General features: G+C 45.3%; 1 protein-coding gene across 29 annotated transcripts in view; it reads left to right on the top strand.

The window, feature by feature from the left end:
• The window catches only part of GJA8 (gap junction protein alpha 8), a 49,100-nt gene that overhangs the window by 23,918 nt on the left and 11,569 nt on the right, over positions 1–13,613 (top strand). For 5 of the 29 annotated variants that reach the window (XM_074532280.1, XM_074532262.1, XM_074532252.1 and 2 more), the window contains 4 exons: positions 3,413–3,513; positions 7,425–7,593; positions 8,918–8,984; positions 12,764–12,943. The exons of 4 other annotated variants lie outside the window; for them this stretch is intronic. The gene's annotated coding sequence lies outside the window, so the exon portion shown is untranslated. Of the gene's footprint in view, positions 1–3,412; positions 3,514–7,424; positions 7,594–8,396; positions 8,416–8,917; positions 8,985–11,735; positions 11,942–12,763; positions 12,944–13,613 lie in introns of those variants that run through there. 20 more of the 29 variants (XM_074532266.1, XM_074532258.1, XM_074532298.1 and 17 more) reach the window with 14 other exon arrangements.

Raw genomic sequence — 13,613 nt, forward strand, 5'->3', positions numbered from 1 at the left:
TGAGGCAGGAATAGGTGCTGCTGCTGCAGTGCTTCTAGAGAGCTTTGTTGTTGCTGGTTTTCTGCAGAGCAGATGTTGGGACCTTACAGGAAACCCATCAGTGCTCCAAATGGGTGGAGATGTGCAGTTGTAAGGAGGAGTAAGCATTGGAAAGTTGGTCATTTGTGGCTAAACGCTGTTGAGCAAGACAGCATGATAGTACTGATCAGCGGGAATGACTCAAAAATCAGCGATCTGAAAAAAAAAAAAAAATCTGAACCACAAACCAAAAAAACATTACTGCAATAGTCTGGATGACTCAGAAGGATGGGGCCAAGCATAACATGAGCTGCTGTAAGTCACATGTCAAAGAATAAGGAATACAGGCTGCATTTATCAGTTGGCAAGTTTGCCTTGGGAAGGAGTGGGGGCTGGTGCAGCTCATTGGCTCAGTACAGAATTCCAGGAGGATGCTGTAGCTGGGGGACCTCACGCAGATTTCAGTAAATAACCTCAAGCTGAATGTTTCTAGGAAGAGCTGAGTGTGTGTGTGTGTGTGATTTAGCGCTAACATGTCACTTCCCATGTACTCTGTTCAGTGCTTTTGTTGGTAATTCCTGCATGGAAGAGGTTTCAGGGACAATGCCTGAGGGTGTTCAAGAATTGGAAGTGTGCCTTCCAGTAAAAGAGGTTGAAGAGGTGGGGTGAAAAGGGAAAGCTGAAGGCTAAATTTTTTCAGTGTCTAGATATACCTACAAGGAGAAAAAACTTCCTGTGGTCTAGCAGGCTGAGGGGCACTAAGACCCAAAACCAGGAATGTGAAACTGGATTTTAAAAAATCCCAAAAAATACTGTGAGAAAAACCACAATTTTTAAACATCATCTGTAATTGACCACTAGGAAAACTCAGGCTTTTGGAGGATTCTTCCCATGAGGCTTAAAGTTGTGGCTGGATTCTTGTCAGAAAGGGGACCCTTGTAGAGATGGGAAGGATTTCTGCCAAGTTTTCTGATGCAAGTTTGTGAAGATGTGGGTCTGGATGATTGTGCCACTTCTTTCTGGCATTACAGTCAGATGTTGGCTCAGAGCAGCTCTGGAGTTGAGAGCTGGGACCTCAGGGCAGATGCAAAGGCATTCCCCCTGTCAGCCCAGGCATTGCTCCTGTTCACCCTGCCCCGTGCAAACACTTACCAGTGTTTGCTTCACCTTTTTACTGGGTAGTGTTGCACTGATATCCCAAAGTAAATGAAGCTTCATTAGTGTGCATTTAAGTGGGGAGTGATGACTAATTGTCATCTATCAATGGTGCTTTAATTCTCTTCTAGCCAAATCAAAGCATTTCTTTCATATCCCATCATCTATGGCTCTGCCATCCATTTCAAACTTTAAACCTTGTTACTCTCTTGTATTTCTTAGCCAAACCAGAAGGAGTTTTTCCTTCTGCTACCTCAATGAACATCTTAATTTTTTTTTTTTTTTTGTGGAAAAGCTATATTCCCATGAAGCCAGGTTTTGCTTTATTTTTTACCTTATTCCCTATGGTGGTGTTCGCAGGGGTCCCAGTGTGAGGGAAGAGATGAGAATCTTGACTCCATGTTTCAGAAGTCTGATTTATTATTTTATGATATATAGTAAAAGAAAATATATTAAAGCTATACTAAAGAAAGAGGATTTAATCAGAAGGCTATCAAAGGAAAGGAATGATAATAAAATCTTGTGACTGACCAGAGTCCCAACACAGCTGGACCTGTGATTGGTCATCATGTAGAAACAACTCACATGGGCCAATCAAAGATGCACCTGTTGCATTCCACAGCAGCAGGTAATTGTTTTTCTTTTCCTCTGAAGCTTCTCAGGAGAAAAAATCCTAAAGAAAGAGTTTTCCAGAAAATGTCTGTAACAATTCCCCTCAGACTTAAACTTTGTCAGAGGCTGAGCCTGTGCCTGTGGAACAATCAGAGGTGCAACGTGCCATTAGAATTGAGGTCTCAGAGCAGGAGAAGGATGGGTGTTGGTGCAGGTGGAGGCTGGGACAGCAGCAAGAGGTGCCAGCAGAGGCTGTAGCAGTGACAGAACTTCCTGGGAAACACAATGGGCACTTGAGAGCCAGCCCAGGAGCAGAGGAAAGCCAGGCAGGGCAGCAGGGCTGGCTGGGTGGGGCGTGTGAGGATCTGTGGATGTGGCTGTGAGGGGTGGGAAGCCTTTTCCTCCTGTGACTTCACCTGGAGTGCGTGCCAGCCCCGGCACACAATGTTATCACTGCACGCCAGCGTGCGGCCAGCACGGCTCTGCTCACACACAGGGCCCCAGGAGACTTTCTCCAGGCCCTGCAGCTCCTGGCCTTGGTGTCTCCTGCCAGAAATATCCCTGGTTTTGTTCCCAGTGGTGCCACCGAGGTGGAGATCTGGTGGTGAGGAGTAAAGGTGAAAGGTTTTGTCAGGACCTGGAGCAGGGACCTCTGCCCTACCCCACCCCTCTCTGGCAATCAGGGCTGCTCTGGGCTCTTTCCTTATCCAGGGCTTATTGCTGTGCTGAGAGTTAATGAGTCATTAGGAACACTCTGTCCCTGCTCATGGGGACTTTGCTGCCCGGGTGGAAATCCTTCCCAAGAAGCCCATTCCCCTCTCTGTGGCAAAGATAGCTGTTGAAACCTCTTGGATAAGTAAATGCAGTCCTTCAGGGCTCAGGCCCAGCTTGTGGCAGTGGTTTCCATGGGCCAGGGATGAGTGGTCTGCCTCCAACCATCTTTACTCTTGTCACTGTTAAATACCTTGCCTAAAAGGGAGAGTTGGGCCTGGACCATCAGAATCTCTTGGCAGTTTCACAGATCTCCTTTCATGGCAGTCTACAGAAGCTCTAGCTTCTCTCAAAGAACACATTGTAGATTAAATGCTGCCTCTAGAAGTCCCAGCCTCAGCTAGCCCTCTTCCCTGCACTAGGAGAAACCCTACATTGTTTATTTTGTTCTGTTGTTCCATGAATGAGGCCTTTCTGCCCAGACAAGCTCAGGCATCCTTTCCTTAAACAAACAACCTTTCCTCAAATTCTTTGGCAGACTTTGGTTTTCCCAGGATTGATGTTTTGAAGACATCCATGCTTTCCATGCTTTTACATTCAAAGAATGCAACAGCACTGCAGTAGTTTACAGAAAAATGTGGTGGGTCCAGCCTTTGGCATCTGAGATTCATCACTGACTGGTCTTTGGCATCAGGGAGATGCAAGACACTTGTCCATGCAGGTGTCTGTCTCCAGGCTGTTCAGAGGCCTTTGTAGGTTCATCAGCAGCTCTCCAGGACGGGTGTTTGTGCTCCAATGGAGGTGAAATGGTGCAGTAGCAAACAGGAGGCTGCTGGCGCTGTCATGCTGTGTAAGAATCCTCAGGATGATGCAGCACTTCACCACTTGTGACTCTGCTTTCTGGCCTACCTCACAGGTCATTAATTATTTCTGGGAGGTGGACTGGAGATGAGCAGATTTAAAATTACATACCAGCAGCCCACGTGTACTTCTGCAATCTCATGTCATCAGTACGAGGTAAGAAGACACTTCTGGGGGGTACCCTGACACCTTCTTCATTCAAGCTGGCAGGAAGTCATTAAAATAAGCTGGCTTTTGAACCAGAAAATAAGCACTATTTTTCTAATTTGATGAGTTAAGGCTCACAGAGAACACTTAATGGGAGTTTTAGCAGAAGGCTTCCAAATTGGAGGATAAACCAGGCAGGACTGAGGTGTGTCCTGGAGCTCAGAGCCCTCCAGGCAGTTGCTGCTTCCTGGGACACAGTTCTGCACAGCAGAGCTCCAGCTGCTCTCCCTGCACAAGGGCAGGAGCTGCCCTTCCCTTCCCTGTGCTAAAGCAAACCCAGTCTGTTTGTCCAGCCCTCTGAGCCATCAGGTGTGCTCTAGATCTGCAATCCCCTTTTTCATGATCCACTCCTCTCCAGGGCTTGGTGACTTTTGTAAAATGTTTGGTGTTTTCTTCCATATTATTGATTACTAAAAATATCCTGAATCCAAACACCCTCCAGGATCTTGGTACAAACATACTACAAAAAAAAACCCCAATCACTTCTAGTTCTCAATTGTGTTTTGGAACCAGTCTGATAGGTCATTTATAGTCTGTTTCTGACTGCTGTCTTATTTTTATGCCAAGCAAGTTCTTTAATCATTGTGCCACATGATAGAAGGGAAGCTGCCTTCCAGGATCTCAAGTATTTTGTACCAGCTTTGTTATATTTAACAACTGTACATGCAATTTCCTCAGAGAAAAGTAGGAGCACAGTTCAGTGGGGGTGAATTTTCTATAAACCTCTGTTGGTTGCCCCTAGTTATATTACCCTCTTTTTATTCCCTCTGTTCTTTGTTAGCCACTTCATTATTTAGTTCAGGTGTAAGATCCTATCACAGGTCTGTAGTTACCTGTGAGTAATTATGAGATAATTATAAAATATTTATGCCCTTCTACATAATCTTTACAAAATGCCAGACTATGAGATTTGTTCTCCTCCTCCAGGACTTACCCATTGCACCAAGAAGTACAAAAGATCAACATAATAATGGAATCATGCATGCAGCTTATGAGAAAAACCCCCAAAACCAAAGAAAGTAAGAAATTTTCAATGCCAGGTACCTAGTCCTGGTGATTTATGATGTCTGATTTAGTAGGTGGTATTTAACTCCTCTGAGGTACTACAAGAATAGACATGTCATCACCAAGGTCTTCATCAACTACTTTCTTTCCTCTCAGCAGTAGCATAGGAGTATTTATTGATTTCTTTTGTTGTTCTCTGCATTGTTATTGAATAATCTAAGATTTCCATCTGATAACAGGTCAATACTATGAGTCAGACTCATTCTGGTCTTAATTTAGTTTTTAAAAGAAGACCTTTGTCCATCTTCCCCCCCCCTTTCACTTCCATCATTATTTTTTATAATTCTTATCTTCTAATTTATATTCAGCTTCTCTCATACTGCTTGTTACATGAGTTATACCTTACTTAAGGCTGCCTCATTTCAATTTTACATCAGGTTGTGGTTTTTCAGTTGCACTATTCTTTCTTTACTGGGGAGTTGTGTATTTTTGGTGCCTCGTAAATGATTTTTAAGCATGTGCTAGTGAGTATTTATATTTTTGTATTTAAGTATTTTCTTTGTGTTTATTTAGCCCAGAATGCTCTTCAGGGCTGGGAAACAGAACTTTTTAAAGCAATATATCTTTTAAAGCATTGCATTACCAGTTTGGACCTCCTTCTGCTTTCACATAAGAGTGCAGTGAGTTGGGGATCAGTGAACTTGCTACCAGCTGTCATTTCTGCTATCATTTTACCCATCCTTATAAAGGAAAGACAAGTTTTGTTCAATTTGGTTTTAAAGCTTGCCAAATGAGGAAGATGTTAAGAACATTTACAAATCCCCAAGGCTGTTTGAGTCAGCAATATCATCATGTGTTAGGCTAAGCAGAACTTAAGTTTTTTTTATTTGGTGGGGGCTTGAGTAATCTGTGCCATATTCCAGTATTTCTTGATTATCCATCCTGTTACTGGAGCACTAACTCAAATATTGAACACTCATAACTAGGAAATTGTGATTCAAAGTCACAAACAAGCTAGCAAGTACTTTTATTCTTGCCCCACTCAGTCTGTCTTAGGCCTGTACCTATTGATTTTAATATTGCCTTACAAACCATGCCAGCATTTATTGCAATGTCTTACAGCTGTAGTCCCCTGGGCAGGCAAAGCCTTGATGAATATAAACTGGAAAGGAATGCCACAATTGTGTGCAGCTAAAGAGGATGTACTGGAATGGAGCTGACTTCTGCATTGTGTTCCTGTAAAGGAGGGCAGAGTCAGGGCTGCAGCTGCATAAACCCAGCATTGCTCAGGGGGAGTAGAAACCCACCAAACCTGCTGCACCCTGGGCCAAAGCAGGGGAGAAAACAGAAATATCAGAGCTCCTGTCCTTGTTTCAGAGCTTTGGGGACTGGAGAGACATAGCCCATTGAAGAACATGCCTACATTTTGCTGAGGAGCCACCTGTAATAGCTGCATTCACTGGGATGGTGTTTATCAATCAGACAAGAATGAGGCCTCATAATTCAGGGCATGTGGAAGAGCATTCTACAGTTGCTGTGCCAAGGTGGGATTCAGAAATTTTCCATAGAAGTAGCTCCTTAAAATTCTGCCAGGTTTCACACAGGACAGGGGATCCCCAGAGAGTCCTAATGCTTCTTTTAAAAGGATCCCAACATGCTTTAAACCATATTCCTCCTAAGAATATCATGTTCACTGAGCAATAACAGGACTACAAGGGATTGAAGCTTGCTGGAAATAATGAAGAAAAAACATCTCCAGGCCTCTCCAAACTGGAGAAGCCCTTTGGCTCTTCCCACCTATGTTTTCTGGCAACTCTGTAGATAATCCTTGACTCCCTCCATCTGGCTGTTTATTAGTTTGAAACCAAATTGTCTCAGTGAATGCTGAGCACCTCTGGATGAATGATGTATCTATGGGCAGGTTGTCTTCTCGATCAGGAAATGAGAATGAGTGGCTCAACAGCTTCCAAGTTCAATAACCTCCTTTAGTTCTTAATGAATTGCTGAGGCATGAGAGGCTTCCGTTCCTTGCTGGCATCTCTCACCCTGTGCCCAGAGAAACAATCATATTAGGCTCAGGAAGACTGAAAGGGCAGGGAAACAGGAACCATCCCCACGGATGTCCTCCCCAGAGAGGCTGGGAACACGCTCTGCTCTGGGAAATGGGAAGCTGAGGTCAGCCAGAGAGCACAGCAGGTATGCACATCTCTGAGGATGGGAAGAAGAGATAATGGGCTGCTCTGCCATCCCCATCCCTGCCTGGGCTGCTGCTGAGCTCTGCTGGGCCACCTCCACGCCCTGTGTGCAGAGCACACCTCCACTGTGTGGTTCTGTGGTGTGGAAATGAAGGCAGGGAGATAAAGGTGGAGAGAGGGTGGTGACAACGCTCCTGAGAGCCCTGAGCCTACCACTCAGCAAGGCAGGCCTTGGTGGGGTGAGGAGAGCCCAGAAGAAGTGAGAAAGGAGCAGGGAATGAGCCCCCATCAAAAACTGGGAGGCAAAAATGCCCATGGACAGTGAGGTAACAGGGGATGCTCCCAGGCACACAGACTTGTTCCCATCTTTCAGAAGCTTTGTCCCTTCTAGCTCCTCCTGCCTGGGAATGTTAAGAGATCGCACAAAAAGTCTTGATAAAACAAACATATGGAGATCCCCTCAAGAGGCTGGGAGATATTATTAGCTCCTCTTTTACTGGCAGGCCTGGAGCAATTAATTACCAGAAGTATTATCAGGTACTTGTCACTGCTTTCCCTGGATCCACTTCACATAGCCCAGATTGGCTGTAAGCAACATGTTCCCTGGCTGGCCTGATAGCTCCCAGCTCCTGATAGCAGCTCCTCTGCTCCTCTCCTCAGGGTCTCAGCACTGCTGGAAGGGCCACCACCTCGAATATATGCTGAGAGAAATTTGGGTCCACGGATCACTTAACTATGCAGCATGCCTGTGTTTTTGTGTCTTCTCAGTGATGTGCTCCTCCTCTGTGACTGGGGCAAAGTTTTGGGCAGGAGGCAGAGAAATGGACAGGTAAGAGGAGGTTACATGGGGACCTATGGAAAGGCATTTTGTGTATGATGGCTGCATAATGCATGTTTAACAATTTTCCTATGAGCTCTGGGCCCTGTCCCGGTGCTGCTCTTCGGAAATGCCACTGGAGATGCTCTAAGAACTTAGAATTTCTAACCAACACACTCTTGGCAAGGTCTGTGCTTCCAGAAATAGTCTGGTCAGGCTTTAGGTGAAATTATGCTGATCCATGAAATGTGTCTAAAGGACTACTCTTCCTGCTGCTGCTGCACAGCACCTACTTTGACACGTGAGAATTCATCTTTTTTGCCTTACTTTGTACTTGTAATGAATTTTACTAGTTAGATACTTTCAGTGAAGTTTCTATTATTAACCATGTTATTGTTAAAGGGAAAATCCTGCAGCTCAGCTGGTGCACCTATGAAATACTTGCTGGAAAAGGGACATGGGTTCAGGTGAAAGTACAGATTTCACTAGTAAAAAAGGTGTTTTGACAACAGAGGTAAAAATGGGTAAAATTGGAGGCATCATAATGATCTTCATGTCAGTTTAACTCCATCTGTCTAACCACTGTAAAAGTAAAAAAAACTTGCATTCAGTGTAGTCATTACAGCATCACCTCTCATGCAACCTCTTATCACAGAGCTCTCCTGCGTTTGCTGTGGTTAGTTTTGTACCTGCAGACAAAGTTTAGGAAGGGAACGAAGAAGGGCGTGTTTAAGGAGGGAATGAAGAAGGGAGTGTTTAAGAAGGGAACGAAGCGCCAGGAGCAGGCTCGGCGTGCCCGCGGCGCTCTCGGTGCCGCCGAGCATCCATCCCTCGGTGAGAGGACACCGCCCGCTGGCGGCCTGGGATGCGGGAGCGGCTCCGCTGCTCCGGCACCGGGACCAGTGCGGGGCCCTCGGTCACACCAGCACCGCTGGGGAGGGCTGGGATGGGACACAAACCAGCAAATTGGTGGGAATGGGGTTATGGTGAAAAAAACGCCTCTAACTCTGCAGCACACGCTCAGAGCCACCACTGGAGGCAAAGAACGCGTTTGTCGCAGTTTGTGACTGCCCCGAAGGTGCCCTGGGGACAGCCCTGCCCGCAGGGACAGCTGGGCTGGGCAGGACGGCACCACCGTGCTCCTCACTGCCCCAGCTCATTAACCCCACTTCTAGATAATTAACTCCAGCGGAATTCCTTGCTGGCACAACCAGCCTGCTCCCAGGTGTGAGCTGGGGTACCCCCAGGCTGGCTTTTCACAACTGGTGGCAACATACTATTTAATTTTTTTTTGGTGTGTTTTTCAAAAGAAAATATTTCTCTGAAGTTTTTTCAGGTCCTACCCAAAACCACAGAGCCGCAGAAAGCCTCCCTCTCCCCCTGCTTGTTTTTCTGCTTATGAGGTAAGCTCATCCTTAACAGATGTTTGTTTACCTCTTCATAAAAGCCTCCTGTGATTCTACAGCCTCCCCAAGCAGTGTGCTGCTGTGCTTTGCTATTCTTGCCATTGCAAAGTGTTTTTCTAATGTTTAGCTATATCATTTTTATTGCAAATTAAGCTGATTATTTCCTCTTCTACTTTTGGTGAATGTAAGGGACAACTGTTTAGTCTCTCCACCCATTATAACAAATGTTTATGTGCTGGAAGACTGTTATCATGCCTCCTCTCTCTGTTGTTCTTTTCCTAGAGAAAACAAACTCAATTATTTTATCCATTCCTTATAAGTCATGGGTGGTTTTTTTTCCGCCTCTCTTATCATTTTGCTGCTCTGTTTTGGACTTTCTCCAACTTGTCTGCATCTCCTGAAAATGTAGTGCCTGGGAGTGGACACACTGTTCCTGCTGGGAGCTCAGCTGTATCAAGTAAATGCACGAAATAATTGCTTCCGTTGCCTTATACACAAAATCTGCACTAAAGCACCTCAGAATGAGATTTGTCCTCTTCTGTGGGGCTCTCACTTAACAGGCACACATTGGGTCCTACCCCAGCTCTCTGGATTGGTCATAATGGAGTTTGGAGCAGCACACCTGGTGTTTGTGCACCTTTCCTGAGCTGCATCTTGGGGCAGTCACCTCTCCCCAGTGTCTCACATTCCTCTCAAATTCCAGTCACTTCAGCCTCCTGCCTTCAGGAGGGACTGCTGGCCCCCAGCCCAGCTGTCATCCTCTTCCTTTTGTCCTCCAGTCTGTTGTCCAAGACACTCAAGGAAATACCGAACAGCCCTGGAGGCAGAACTTCAGGGACACGGTTCTCCCAGCTGGAAAAGTGAAGCCCTGATAATTACCCTTGATTATGGCACTTCAACCTGTGTAACTTCTGCATGGTGACTCTGCTTGCTGCCCTGGGAGCCTGTAATCTACATATTTTATAAATGTTCACTGAAATCTAAGTATTTTATACCTACCCTTTCCTCCTCATCTACCAGGCCTGTTAGTCAAAGAAGGAAATTAGCTTGGTTTGACATGATTTGTTCTTCAAAATTCCCTGCTGGTTGTTTCTTATCAGCTTATTGTTCTTTAGCTGCTTATAAATTGATTGTTTCATAATTGGTTCCATATCTCTCTAGGTATCACAGTTAGGCTGGCTGGCCTGTAATTCCCCAGGTCCTCCTAGAACAGTAATTTTCAGAGAAGAACTGCATTTAACAGATACTGAAAGGCATTCCACTCTTGCCCTGCTTATCTTTATTAATTGTCTAGCTTGGTTCCATCCCTTAAATTAAAACCATGTTTCCCATAAGTATTCATCCTCCACCAGAGGCTCAGCACAACCCAGCCCTATCTTCATCTCTCTTGTGTTCCTGCCCTTCTGTAACATACTTCCCCAATTTTCTTCCTTCTTGATGTTTTATATCTTCCTCCTCTTTTCTTTATGCTTTGCTTGCACCTCCCTAGCAAAATATATTCCCCAGCAATTCATATCCACCTGGTGCTGGAAAAATCTGGGAGCCTGGCCCTAAAAATGACGTTTGCCAGGCTTGCAGGAACATGGTAAGGTCTGCTTAAAGATTTGTCCAGGGCTGGCTACACTTTCCATGATTTCTGAGACCAGTAGGTGGCAGAGAGATGATAAAATGTGGGAGACTGCTCCTGGTGCTGAGAGGATGGATCACTGGCCCTGGGATGGACAAGGACACATTACTGGAGAGCTGGGTGGGTGTCTGGCAGAGAAGGGCACTGGGTGAGGGTCCCAGCTTCTTTAGGGAGGCTGAATGTGCCCAGTGCCCAGCCTCAGCCCCGAGTGAGAGGTTTGTGAGCTCAGCAGAAGAACAGGAAGAGTGTGCCACTTCCTAGCTAAGCAGATCCCCAGAAGATAACTTTGTTTGAGGGAGGGGTATCGTTAGCCAGGGTTGTGCTCTATATAATTGCACAATCTGCTATCATGCATGAACAGAGCTGTTCAATAGCATGGCCCTGCCTTGTCCTGACATCATGTCTGTGTTGGAAATCCGTTTGGAATGAAAAATCCCACATTCCCCAAGTGACCTCGTAGTCTCTGAGCAAAAGGCTGAGTTGCAGTGGAGACTTCACAGACTCAGTGGTGCCAGGGACAGAAGCTCAGTCACCAGCCTCAAAGCAGATACAGGTTCAGAAGTCAGCAATGAAGCAAACTTCTTTCCAAAAGAAAATAGTATTTGAAAAGTGTAGGAGATGCCCATGATTCTTTGAAGGCAAGAAAAGTCCCCAAGGCAAGGAAAAGCCACTGTGAGTTAACAGTGTTGCTCTCACTAGCTGGCACTATTTTTAGCACTGGATTTTGGGGATGAAAGCACTCAGCACATCTACAGGTTGCCTAATGAGAACATAAATACCAAGGTACACAGGTTGGAAGTGTTTGCCCTTCTCAGTGTGGCACTGTCAGTGCTGCAGTTCTTTTGCAGACTCAGCGATTGTCGCATGCTGCACGTGAGGTCCAGTCTTCTCAGCCTCTGCTTTTATGGGCTTTACTCCTTTCTTCCACAGCCACTGCTTCCATGCTACAAAGGTAGCTCTGACTTCCAGCATTACCCTGGTGCCTAAGAGAATCCAGTCTCCTTCTTGCTCTTCTTGTGCTCTGCCTTCTCCTCTTCATGCCTATCTCAACCAACCACTTCTCTGCATAGCCCCAGTACAACAGTAATTCCTCACTGCCCCCCGCCTTCATTTTCATTTAGACCCTTTTCTTCAGAGGGAGGAGGCCCTGGTGAGCTGGAGAACCTGACCCAGAGCTCAGTGGTGCTTTCATAAGAAGCCTCTAGATGAAGAGACTCTGTGGTTTTCCACAAAACCAGAAATGTCCTGCAAAACTGTGTATGCCCCATGCTAAAGGCTCTGCACTTTGTGATACCAAAGAAAGTCAGCCCTGATTATTTGGATGAAGGTAACACAGACTTCAATATAATTTCTGCCTCAGTTGCATACTGCAAGCTGTTCTGCAATTGTCAGACAAAGTTTGATATCTGGATAGCATTAGCAAAAGGCAGAGAGAAGGTTAATGGGAAAGGTCTCTGATAGTAGCTGGATGTAATTTAGAGATAACTACAGCCATTAGTTGCACACCAGATTTGGGGTTTGGCTGATTATATGAGAGAGAAAAAGGCCTAGAAAGGGATGTGCACATTCAGCTAGAACTGAGTTTCCCAAAAAGACAGTTTTGGGTTGAAAAGGAATGGGCAGTTTAACATCTGAACCACCTGCCCTCTGTGATGCACCAGCCTGCAGACACTCTCTAAAAGTGCTGGATGCTGATGGTACTGCTTAATCCTCCCTCTCCACTGCTTCCCAGAGAGGGGTTGAGGGTGGCAGTGATGACCACTCATCATGCACTGACAGTAGTTTATCTCAAAGTATATAGCAAAACAAAACAACAAAGGCGTTCTTTCCTCCTCATCACTCGCCTTGCTCCTCTCATTTATCCAACCATGCCTTTTCTTATTCACTTTGTGGTCTTGGGACTTGTGAATTCTCCACTGTGTGTCCTCTCTCCAGGTACACTGCTCCCGTGCTTTATTGACAGCATTTTTAGCATTGGGCTAAAAAATGTTCTAATACTGCTTCCCTGTTTAGGAGAGCGATTTCTTAAGGTGTTCAGAGTGTGGATTTCAGTCCAACTATGTGCACTGAGTGGGATTTTTCTTTTGTGTCTCCAGACTAGTTCCTCTTGCAAAATGTGACTCTCTTCAATCTCTCACTTATGCCTTAGCACTTTTGAAATCCACTTTGAAAATCATCATCTCTGCCTCCAGTTGTGTTTTGGACCTTGGAGCTCTGCAAATCAACCTAAAAGCTGTTTGAGAAGACAACTCCTGAGATTAAGCTCTGAACTTACATGAACACAAATGCCAGAAACACAGAAGAGTGGCCTGATACTGTTGGTTTGAAGGTACAAAATTTTGTGTCCCTCCTGTTTTACTATCTCATTCAAATGACAGCATTTCTGGAGACAGAGTGTCTCCCAATGCCATTCTGGGAAATTAAATTCAGTGTTGAGTTTGCATAAAGAGAGAGGAGAGGTGCTTGCTGCTTCATCACTTTATGAGCCTGGCATCTGTATCACTGCTTAGCAAATCTTGCTTCCAGTAATCCTCTTTTTCTTCAGAGCTGAGCACCAAGAGCACATCCTGAGCAATGCCTCCAGAAAGACTACAAAATCCATACCTCAGAGTAAGGTTATAGCCTTTGACTTGTAATTAAAACTCTCAGGGCATTTAGTTGTACTTGTGGATGCATTACTGAGCCTGTGGTTCTCTTCTCCAGTCTCTCCAGCATTTTTGCAGGTGGCTGGTGGCAGGCAAGTGTGCCTGGGGTAACATTCCTGTGTGCTGGGCTGCTGGAATTCAGCTATGGTCCTTAACAAAACAGTTTGGTTTAGACATTCTTTATGCATGTGCACATGCAAGATGCATTTGGAGGAAAAACTAAGCAGAGCTGAGACACTGAGAGGTGAGGCTGTAAAATTGGTCTTTCTCAGCTTTGATTAATATTGACTGATAATCTTGTTTTCCCATTCTGCTAAATGGGAAAACATTTATAGGTAAAAGATGTTAAAGAGC

Source organism: Zonotrichia albicollis, chromosome 2 (assembly GCF_047830755.1).
Source record: "Zonotrichia albicollis isolate bZonAlb1 chromosome 2, bZonAlb1.hap1, whole genome shotgun sequence".
Taxonomy (NCBI): domain Eukaryota; kingdom Metazoa; phylum Chordata; class Aves; order Passeriformes; family Passerellidae; genus Zonotrichia; species Zonotrichia albicollis.